The sequence below is a fragment of the Pectinophora gossypiella genome, chromosome 3, assembly GCF_024362695.1.
Source record: "Pectinophora gossypiella chromosome 3, ilPecGoss1.1, whole genome shotgun sequence".
NCBI lineage: Eukaryota > Metazoa > Arthropoda > Insecta > Lepidoptera > Gelechiidae > Pectinophora > Pectinophora gossypiella.
This window is the reverse complement of record NC_065406.1, coordinates 15,275,187-15,287,769: the sequence shown is the minus strand read 5'-3', so window position 1 is coordinate 15,287,769 and position 12,583 is coordinate 15,275,187. Positions and strand designations below refer to the sequence as shown.

The 12,583-nt window shown below is 38.0% G+C and overlaps 1 pseudogene; it reads right to left on the bottom strand.

Moving 5' to 3' along the window:
* Positions 1 to 8,910: 8,910 nt before the first annotated feature.
* On the bottom strand, positions 8,911 to 12,251 carry LOC126382104 (cytochrome P450 6B5-like; annotated as a pseudogene).
* Between the last annotated feature and the right edge of the window lie 332 nt (positions 12,252 to 12,583).

The window sequence follows — 12,583 nt, the reverse complement described above, 5'->3', positions numbered from 1 at the left end:
AGGTTTACTTTTTATTTATCGGACAAATAAAGCAATGCAACATTTTAGCTGTTTAAGTTTAATGGTCTCCTCTTCTTCTATCGTGTGGGTTGTGAGGTGAATGACCAACGTGATCTGGCCTGGTGTCAGGGTTATTTTTGAGCCGTCAAAGGCCCTTGACGTCTCGAGGTGACGTCTAGTCTAGTGGTAAAAGGATACGGTTTATTATCCAGAGAAACACATCATTATAATCCTCATTATCATTAATGTTAATTACGAAAGTTTTGTACGTCTGAAATTGGTGCAAGCACTAGTACTAGCCAATAAGAAAGTTATATTAACTGTTGTATGTTTGTACTGTTTATGTGCTTAATAAATAAATAAATTATATAAGACTGACCCTTATTTTGGTCTGACCATTGCAGGCCATCCATGAAAGTGGTAAAGAATGAACTATAAGAATAACTTTAATTGATTACTGGGACGTCTTACCACATAATTTTATTTGAAATTGTCCAAGAACTGAAAGTTTTTTTTTTTAATCCACAACGTTTCCAAGAAAATTGATCGACTGACAAACTTCGGGAACATTTCGTGGGCCTCTGACAATCCGACTACCCAGCGAATGATTTGATAGGTCAACTGTAAACTACCTAGCCGTTCGGATCATTGGCTTATTGACAGTCTCCTTTCACAATTTCTGAATCAATGATTCACACTTTACTTACATTGCTTCAAACTGAGAACTGAGATGTCCTTAGAAAAGGCTCAGTACGATCTACTCTGAACCAGCGTGCGTGTATGAAACGATTGATAAATGTGGAGGAAGCAAGTATTTTTTTGGCGTGACTTATTGTAGATTTGCCGTAGATGGTATTAACTACTTGGCTAGAAGGAAGAAAAGAAGTGTGTCAGGATCGAAGCAAAATGGGATTCCATAGACTCTGCTTACCCAAAAATAGGCGTGAATTTATGTATGTATGTATGTGAGAACTTTAACTTTCCTACTTTCAGCTTTCAGTATAACACATACGGCTGTTAAATAAGTACAATACCACCACTATAATTGTTCGCTTTTTATATTTTTTTTTTGCTTCTACGCTGTACTGACTAGAACGGGCTGGATGGAATCATCTCTCATCCGATTACAGTGTTCCCACGTAAACAAAACAAAACAAGAAAGAACTCAGTTCTGAATTCAAATTCTGATACACGATAAATCTAATAATAGACGATCATGGAAATTAGCATTCGTTTATGTTCGGAATTACGATGATTGCCGAGGAACATTGAGAAAATAGAAGCACTCGAATTTTCAACATAAAGGAAACAAAATAGAGTCGTTTATAAAATATCTTAACACCGAAGTTATAACCAGACTCAGGTACCAAGAGACGAAGCGTCCCCAAAGCAAATACGTAATAAGGCTCTGAATGCACAAACGTTTGTTTGTATCCAACTATTGTGTGTGTTTAGGTTTCTTGTGAAAGTGCTCTCAAGTGGAAATGCTCAGCGTCGAAGCTTTGTTGCAAGTGAAGCGTAATCGAAAATGTTACGGCCTTAGGAGTAATTTATAGTGTTGATTGACGGTAACGAAACGGTCTAAGTTGGAATATTCGAGATTCGGTTGCCGACAACAAACAGCCTGCGCCACCGCATAATATACTTATTTAATTGTTTATGATTTATTTTTGAGGAGCTCGGTGGCGCAGCGGTAAACGCGCTCGGTCTGCGATTGTTGAAGCAACTTTCGCAAAGGCCGGTCATACGATGGGTGACCACAAAAAAAAAGTTTTCATCTCGAGCTTCTCCGTGCTTCGGAAGGCACGTTAAGCCGTTGGTCCCGGCTGCATTAATAGTCGTTAATAACCATTAATCTGCACTGGGCCCGCGTGATGGTTTAAGGCCCGATCTCCCTATCCATCCATAGGGAAGGCCCGTGCCCCAGCAGTAGGGACGTAAATGGGCTGATGATGATGATGATTTATATATATTTAGGTATTTATTTACACACATTTTCAACATTACAAATGTATCCATTGCGTCACAAACAAGCTCCCGCTTAGGGTACTGAAAAGTATCGGCGCCCGAAGCACGTAATATACGAACCCAACGACCCCGATTACTTTAGCCATATAGGCGGCCAATCAGCTCGCAACAACAAACACTTCAAACCCTGATGCCGACTCCGCCTGCGTGGTCGACTGAATCTATCATTCAGCGCTTATCGTTGTCGTTTCAAAATTATTTCAAATATTGTCCTCTCAGACGATGCCCCGAACCGGGGTTCGCGCCCAACTGGACACACTCAAGCCTGTTGTCTTAAATTTTGTACCGGGAGAGAGCCCTCAGCGCTCTTTATTTGTCCGGTCACGTCAAATTTGAAATAATACAGACATCCTTCGAACAATAATAGAAGCAAGATTTTATCTGAAAATAAAAATCATATCTCAAATAATAATGAATTGAAGAACAACTATCTTTTATTTAATGCTAATGTAACCGGACGAAGCAGAAAAGGCAATGAAAAGAATAAGACAGGTAAAAATAACACGATTTACCGGAAAAACTACAATTGCCGAGGCGATACCATACAAAAGTAAACTTTTGCTTCGGCTACTCTAGACTCGGACATTTTTGTTTTGCTTGCTAAGTAGGTCATAAATTGTGCTGCTGTTCGCTTAAGTGCGACTCCCACTTAGGCAGCTTAAAGCCGGTGGTACAGTTACATCTAACATTACTTGTGTTAAGTTTATGTCATCACTAATTTAAGATCCACGCTCTTGATGATGTAGCATTATTCACTCTTGTCTATCAAAGACCAGTTCTTTCACTTCCTTATACGACACTGTAAGCTCTTCTTGGTCTTCCCCTTCCTCTCTTTCCTTTTTACTTCCCTTCTATGATGTCTTTAATAAATTCGTCGTCTATTATTAAGTGTCTAATCATCTTACCTCTTCTGTCTTCAGTAACTCTCAATATTTGCCTTTCTTCTCCCTTACTCTTACTAGCACTTCCTCATTAGTAACCTTAGTTTAGTTTATGTAGGTATACTTATTTAGCTTCACTATTATTATAATTTTATCCTATACCATTTATTTTCATAATAATATGTTGTTTGTGTTGTAAGTACTTTATGTCCCTTCTGTGTAATGAAGTGTTGCATTCTTATTATTACTAACCGGCTTCCAAAAAAAAATCTGACAGATTATGGGTATAGAATAAAGAATAATACTCCGTATAGAACAGTAACTCTCCGCTGCACATCAATTTCTAAAGAGCGCCGACTTCACCCCCTCTGTGTCTTACTTTAGTCTTATATGGACGTAACAACATTTTGTTAATTGTACAAATTATCGGATCGTACCTACTTATCCATTGAAGAAATGAAAAATTTAGACTTCTGGGGGCTAAAAAGGCCACATCGCGGAGCAATCAATCCAAAAAAGCAATACTTAATGCAATTTGACATTTGCGTATATAAAAGTAAGGGCGCAATGCAAACAAATTTCAAATAGCAATATTGCTTTTATAGATGAATTTCTACGATGTGGCCTTTTTAACCCCCCTATAACCGATACATCTTAAACATGAGGCTGTTGCGATTTGCAAGGTTTTCAAGTGAGTTTTTGTACAATACCATAATACATTAGCGGAAAAAAATGTTTGCTAATTATTATAAAATTCAAAAGTTGAGGACAAGTTTTATTAAAATAAAACTGAATTATGTATCTAAATGTGCCTCAAACCTTACTATCTTTTTTAGTTTTTACAACAATGGATGGTTTTCTGTTTTCTGGTGCATGGCCAAAGCTTTAAGAAGCTCAAACTGGAAACGTTATTAAAAATATGATAAATGTTTTCCTTTGCGTCTTTGGATGTTTTCACATTCATACATACTAACTTATTTTTTAAGCCTTAGCTATCTCACTAGGACACCTTGGTTGCGCCACTAGCGGGAAAGATTCATCATCATCATCCAGCCCATTAACGTCCCCAACTGCTGGGGCACGGGCCTTCCCTATGGATGGATAGGGAGATCGGGCCTTATACCACCACGCGGCCCAGTGCGGATTGGTGGTTATTAAACGACTGCTAATGCAGACGGGACCAATGGCTTAACGTGCCTTCCGAAGCACGGAGGAACTCGAGATGAAAACTTTTTTTTGTGGTCACCCATCCTATGACCGGCCGTTGCGAAAGTTGCTACTTCAACAATCGAAGACACGCGCGCGTTAACCGCTGCGCCACCGAGCTCCTCCTCGAGCGGGAAAGATTGCCGGCTACAAATGGTTAAGCGGTGTTGGTTGTCAACAAAGATGAAACAATATTGCTATTTGATTTTTGTTGAAATTGCACACTTACAAATATCGCCGTTTAGATGAATTACATCAGTGTGACCATTGTAACATGCGCAAAGTGATATAATTTTGTGACGGTCATTTTATTGATTCTGACAATATAATTATGTCGATTTGATATGTGAACCCAAATAAGTCATGTTGTCGCAAACTCTTTAGTTGGGCAGCGACTGGCTGGTTTCCGTCCTGTCATGAAATTACGTTTTAGTTTTATCTTTTTATACGTTTTTTTTGTTTTCTGTTGTCTTTCTACGGTGCTCTTTTCGCTTACACATGTCATTCTGTCAAAATACGAACAAAATTACGTGACACGTATGTTAGGAATAAACAAACTTATCGATTGCAACAAAATTTATTGAATTGGTCGATCTTTTTATCGCGTTGCGCGTGTTAGCCCTGGTGATTAACTTGCGCAATCTTAGTGGCTTCAACATGATATCGTAGTGAGATAGGACTTTTGATATTTTCAGAAATTAAGTAGCAATTATTCCGAATAACTTTTCCAACAAACTATTTAAATAGTTGATTGATTGTAGAGTTGTTTAAATAAACAACTACATCTCTACTCTCTCTCTCTCACACTCTCTCTCTTGTAGGATTGTTGTTGTGGGGTTGTTTAAATTTTTTTTTTTATTTAATTCTCATCTATTAGTAGTAGTGCTAAGTACGGTCACGAGCATTAATATGTATACACTTTGGTACCATGTCACATTAACTTTTTTGACAAATTGAATAGTAAATCTCACTAAATGTCAAAAATGTTAGTGCGACAGAGTCCTAAAATGGATACATTTATATTGCTCATGACTGTACATAAACTCACGCCCGTAATCCCCAGTAGGGTAAGCAGAGGACAAGTAATCAAAAACAACTGCAGCCACTGTTGATACGTAAACGATGCTGATTAGACATAAGCTCATGACTAAATCCTAATCCGGGTAGTCAGAGGTGAATCCGTCGCAAGATGAACTAAGTACCAACACCACACCGAGCTTTCTGTTAAACCAACGTGATAGGTGATGAGCTGTATATTACATGCTATCCAAAATAGATCCGCCCCTCCCTCTTATTATTATTATTATTGTTTTTATATATATTTGAGGTCTTTTCGTAGCATCTGCGGTGTGAAGTTGAGTGATAGAGTGAGAAACAGTGTGATAAGACAGAGATGTGGTGTAAAAGACGATATAGTGACTAGGATTGAGAAGGGAATGTTAGGTTGGTTTGGACACGTAGAGCGGATGAAGGATAATAGGATTGCAAAAGCGGTATATAAAGCGAAAGTTGATGGTAGGGCTGGCAGAGGAAGACCGAGAAGGACTTAAGATGACCAAATTGGAGATGTCCTTAGAAAAGGTTCAATACGATCTACTCTGAACCGGCGTGCGTGTATGAAGCGATTGATGAATGTGGAGGAAGCAAGAGAAGTGTGTCAGGATCGAAGCAAATGGAATTCTATAGTCTCTGCTTACCCCGGTGGGAAATAGGCGTGAGTTTATGTATGTATGTATGTTATATATATTTAAATCTCTCCGAAAAGGTATGAGTGGCACGGGCCGTAGCCAAGTGCTGTTATTGGTTCAGTGATAAGAATGTCCAAACAATGCGACACGTATTCAGTATAACTGCTTTTTGAAGCAGTGCGTGTGTGGATGGGTGTATGTTGAGAGTGTGGAGACCGGTGTGGAGTGTTTTTGGTATAACGCCTGTAGTGGATTAATTAATAGTCCTCAATGTCCCACTGCATGGCAAAGGCCTCTCTTTTCTTCTACCACTCCTCCTTGTCGTCACCTTGTTCGTGCCACCGTTTCGAAAAGCGGTCTGCGTTTGCAGGAACCCACTCTGTAGCTTTTTTGGTCCAGAGGTCATCGGGCATTCGGGCATATCCAGCCCAGTCCCATTTCAAGCAGGTAGCCTTTTTCGCTAACCCCCAAGCTTGGAATCTTAAAAATATGCAAAATTGAAAATACGTTTTCACCTTTACAAGATAAAAGATGTAACTTAATGAGACCTCCTAATTCATTATTTAATTACTTCAATCTCATTTCCTAATCGAACCGAAGCAATTAGTCTAATGAAGTAGGTACCTATTCCAAGAGCAGTCTGACTAAAGAATGTCAATTAGGAAAAAAAAGGTATTTACATAAAACGCGAGTCATAAATCCTTTGTATAATTTAAAACACACGAGTCTTGAACAGTGATGATCCGTCCCAGGGAATGTTCTCACTTTGGGAATGTTCTCACTTTGGGAATGTTCTCACTTTGGGAATGTTCTCACTTTGGGAACGTTCTCACTTTGGGAACGTTTTCACTTTGGGAACGTTCTCACGTTGGGAACGTTCTCACTTTGGGAACGTTCTCACTTTGGGAACGTTCTCACTTTGGGAACGTTCTCACTTTGGGAACGTTCTCACTTTGGGAACGTTCTCACTTTGGGAACGTTCTCACTTTGGGAATGTTCTCACTTTGGGAATGTTCTCACTTTGGGAACGTTCCCGGCAGTAAAAAGACGCAAAACTTATGTAAAAAGAGCTGTAATACCTACCCTTGCTAATAATAACGGCCTCTGTGGTCTAGTGGTTGAGCGTTGGGCTCACGATCCGGAGGTCCCAGGTTCGATTCCCAGTGTACATCACGAAAATTACTCTGTGGTCCCTAGTTTGGTTAGGACATTACAAGCTGATCACCTGATTGTCCGAAAGTAAGATGATTCGTGCTTTGGAAGGCACGTTAAGCCGTTTGTCCCGGTTACTACTTACTGATGTAAGTAAGTAGTCGTTACATGAGCCATGTCAGGGGCTTTTGGCGGCTCAATAGTAACCCTGACACCAGGGTTGATGAGGTTGGTACTCCACCTCACAACCCACACGATAGAAGAAGACTTCTATATAATTAATAAAAATTTATTCTCCCAGTACAACAATTTACACAACCATCGTCTCTCCTTCCCTTCTCACTCCTTCTATCCCTCTCTCACTCCTTCACTCAACCTATCATTTGTCTATGCATCCCTTCTACACTCTATACCTTCTGTACTACTCATGTTACTCGTTTACTTCTCACACAATCATCTCAACTCACCTATCACTCACTCAGCTATACATGAGATAATTCGATAGAATTTTTCATTCTTATTTCCTTACATGATAAAACTTTATATAAGACACTATTCACTAAGAGCTAATTAGTTCATCTTGTGATGGACGTACCTCTGATTAAGCCAAAAGGCTATTTGACAACTTAGTCAAATGAGATACTATTTACGAATCGTAAAATCGACAATTTTCTACGGAATTTGTATGGAAATACTGGCCTGTGACGTCATCAGTGAAAGCAGTCAAAAATCGTAATCATTGTTACTTAATTCATAATTAAAATTCGAAAATAAGTCAAAAAGAAAAATGAGATTGATTTTTGATCATCATAGACTGGCTTCTATTTGTAGATCTAAGCACTTTATAATTTATCTTCGACCCAGTCAAATAGCCTGTTGGGATATAGTTATGAGCTTATTTTATGTTACTAACACCTACCAGTACATAATAAAGATGCCTCAAGCCAAAGCCTCTTCTTTCCCTTTCTAATGATGAAAAGCAAAATATAACAAGAAATATTGGAGTGGTGCCAACCGTATGAATTTCTTCGCTGAATGGCCGCGTGTGGGAATAGAAAATCGCAATTGGAATTGAAATCTCTATTGCAGTACGATCGCAGAATGGGTTTGTTCAATACCATTTGCACGTGGGAAATTGAAAGCGTAACCCTTAAGTATTATATGACGATTTGAATATCGTAAGTCGTCTCCTTAACGAGGAATCGCTGTAATAAAACGGGTTATGTAGACTCCGGTTTCCTCAATTGCAAACCGTGTTAAGCCACATAATATATCCCTTGTATATCTCATTATCGGCTTTATTTAATATATATATCTATATTAAAAATAAGATGACTCCGTCCTTTGAAATGGGAATTAAATTGAAATCGCTCGGTCGCGACTTGATCCCACTAGCTGTTGCCAAGCTGGGACGAGCGACTTAGCGTCCATTTGTATTCCAAAACGTGATAATTTGCAAGGGATAGAAAATAGAATCTTTACAATTATTTACTTATTTATTAATTAGTTGTCGAAAGACGTACATTACCAAATTGGAGATGTCATTAGAAAAGCTTCAGTACGATTGATAAATGTGGAACAAGGACCAATTGATGTGGAAGAAGCAAGATAAGTGTGTCAGGATCGAAGCAAATGGAATTCCATAATCTCTGCTCACCCCGGTGGGAAATAAGCGTGAGGTTATGTATGTATTAGTTCCTATCGAAATAACTACAACTTTCGTTCATTATAATATATTATAAGGTGTTAGTGACATTGTAACGAATACTGAGGGGGATGATTCAAACCATGATTCTGAGTTAATATCAAGTGATTTTTTTTTATATAATTTTATACTTTTGCGATGGAATATTCCACTTGATATCAACTCGTAATCATGATCTGAATCATCCCTCAAAGTTTTCGTTACGATGGCACTAACACACTATTTTCTGCAGAGTAACGTAAACATAATATTATATTTATAAAACTATTTAATAAGTATTTTTAAAATTATCTTACTATTAGTTTCAATATACGTACAGTCTCAATAAATCACACGAAAATTAATCTTGATTTAGTTTGACAGCCCTGAGTAAAAGTAGAGCTATCAGTTGGGCGGAACTAATTTTGTACTAGACCCGTCAAAGTAAATTAGAATTAAGTATATCCGCGAATCATTTAATTTGATCGTTTATTTGAACTCATTCATTTACCTGCCATTACGAGTAACAGGAAAATAATAAATAATTATTCAGAAACAGTAGGCATTAAATAAAAATGATGGCACACTGCACCTGCAATAGTTTCCTTTACACTGTGTCCTTTTTATTTACATAGTACCAGCTAATTTATTATTTTATGTGTACTTACAGTATTTTTTATTAATACCCAAAACAGAATTTATATCTTTTGTATTACATTCTCTCTCATCATTTAAGAGCTGCGCGCTTATCGTAGGAGTAATCGTCATTCCTTTTTTTTCCACCAAATCCTTCATTTCCTGATACGACACGACCTGCATCCTTTCTTTTATTTGTTTGTTTTTATTTGTATTACTTTAAATTTTCTTTATTTTTCTTTTTCATGTATTTCATTGTGATTTAATTTGTTTAATATGTTACAAGTTGATGATTATGATGTGATCCAGCCGATTTCTGCTACGGCGACTGCTTCAATGTGGCTTATATAGCCAATCTTATTAAAAAAGATCCTCGCACATAGCGGGTTACTAGTTATTAGCTAATCATATAGTACACAACTGTGTTTTACATTTTTTATTGCATTTATCTAAAACTATAACTTAAAAATTTTAAAAATCTGACTTGAACTTGAACCCGCAGCGCTTGTCAAACTAGCGAGCGTGTTAACCATTACACCACCGGGTCGTCATCCTGTCCATTTTCCCTAAGCACGTTAATTAGTTGATCTGGGAACTAAATCATAACGATATTTGGAGGCCCTTAACGCGAAGACACTAGGTTCAAAATGCTCCGGGACCACAGACTGCGGGACCAGTGTGTAACGTCTGAGTAACCAAGCCAGTCCAACTTTCACCTGCAAACGCGCAAGTCTCATACCTGAAAAGAAAAACAATAAGACATGAATCATTATTAATGAGTAATTTTAAAACACATTTGTTACTGATAACATTGGGAAAAAACATGCAATAAAAATACACCAGAATATAAAAACCGAAGACGCACACAAGGCGGCATTATTGCGTTTCACTTGATACCTACTCGTTTTTGGTACGATAAGTAATTCCTTTTTTGTATTGGAGAAAGCATTAAAATTGTTATCTTATCTACGAATAACCAAAAACAACCTACAGTCAAGATTACTAAGTATAGCTATAATATGATTTGCCTATAGGCAATCAACCGATCGCTTAATTACTGTCTCTGTTTTTCTTTGTGTTCATGGAGCGCCATGTGTTTCAATAACATAAACATTGCATAAATAGCCTTATTGATATTAGACTATTTATTCTAAAATTAGGATAAGGAATAATACTACGTATAGAACGCCTACTCTCCGCACCCCACCAGTGGCTGAGCTAGATTTACCTCAACCCCCTCGGTCTTACTTTAGTCTTCAATCGTAATGGGCATGAGTGTCTGTGTCAAACGAGGAGTATTGTATGAAGTGTCCGGGGCGTGCTAATATGTCGCACTGTTGGGTGGTTATCACCTATTATGTTGGTCTAACAAAAAGTTCGGTGAGGTGTGGGTACTTAGTTCATCTTGCGATGTCTGTACCTCGTCTATCTCAATTTATATTATGCTGGGCAAAGGCTTCCCCTCAATCAACTGGAGGGGGTATGGAGCATAGTCCACCACGATTCGCCCATGAATCACACGATCCACCACGGATTGGTATGTTGCAATAGTACTAATAAAAATTATATATTTACCTAAACAGATGCGATTCCCCTCACCAAAGGGCAAATAAGCGTAGTTTGGTATTTCAGCTTCATTTTCGGGCGAAAATCTGTCTGGATCAAATACATCAGGATTTGGATAATAATTCTCATCTCTATGTATAGCATACACTGGCAATACAATGGTACAATCTTTATCGACTCTCACTCCACCAACAGGCAGTATTGTATCCTTCGTGCACTTGCGTTGAATCATACCAATTGGGGGAAATTTTCTCAAAGCCTCTTTGACTACTTTGTCTAAATATGGAAACTTTTCATAAACATCGCTATACGTCAACTTCTCATCACACTTATCAAATACCTCATCGATTTCATTGTGGACCTTTTTTAAAATGTTCGGGTTGTTTGACAGTTCCAGTAAAGTGAAATGCATTGTATTGGCTGAAGTATCAGCACCAGCTACAAAGAAAAAAAAACGCTTGAGCCGCCAATACTTCAACAGATGGTTCCAATTCATATCCCGTTGTAAAATCTTTCATCATCCCCTGATCTTGTAGCTCCAAGCATATATCAATGAAATCGTGTCGTCTTTGTTTTTCATTTCTTCTATTTTCAATAACTTTCCTCACAACACCAACAAAGAACTCTTCGTAATCGCCAAAAGATTTCAAGTTAAAAACTTGTAACAAACGCGGGGATATATTAGCTATAGCAAATATGAGGTTAGACTTCAAAGTTGGAGCTATAGCTTTCTTTACCATATCCAAAAGTGGAGAATCCATCGTGTTTTTGACTTGAGCATCAATACCAAATACTGATGCGGCTATGGATGCAGTAGTATACGAATACAATGCCTCGAAAGGATTATCCACATTTTTCGGGTCCTGTTTGATCCGTTCTACGAAGTCTCGACCGCATCTTTCAAGAATATAAAACATGTTCTTTAGCTTCGAGCTCGTGAAAATAGGAGAGAGTTTGTGTCTCAGAATTTTCCAGCGTCCGAACTCGTCTATGAACAGAACATTGTCAGCTAGGACATCTTGCGGGTTTAGCGTGATTCCTCGCTTATAAAAACTTTGGAATTCTCCTGCCATTACTGCTTGTACGTTTTCTACGTCTCGTATCAGCAACGCTGGCCTCATTCCAAGGAAAATACCAACGTAAGGTTCTCCGGGATAGTCATCGTACACTTTCTTGTAGACTTCAGGTAAAGATACATTCCCAAAATAGAATTTCGAGAGTAATCCACTGACTTGAACTACATTTCTTTTCTTCCAATAGTCACTGTTTTTATTTTTTAATATGAATATTGCCAAAAGTGAGCACAGAAACAATAATAAAAGGAAAAACATTATGGTGTAGAAGTACTACTTCAACGTTTAAATTGTTGACACGTTTGTCCTCGCGAAGAGCAATAAAGTACTAACTGACATTGTTTACGTATCATTAATGAAGTGGCCATGACACGAACCATTAGGGTTCCGTAACAATATTAGTCATCATCTCCCTAGCGTTATCCCGTTTCTCACAGGGTCCGCTTACCTAACATAAAAAATTGACAGGTTCACTTTTTTTCAGTTCAGTTTTTTTCACTTTCAGTTCACACACCTCCGAAAATGAATTTCTCGGGAATGTAGGTTTCCTCACGATGTTTTCCTTCACCGATGAGCACGTGATAATGATCCAAACATGTATTTGAAAATAAATTCAACAATCATAGGTTTAGGCCTGTGCTGGATTCGAACTTGCGACCTCAAAGTGAG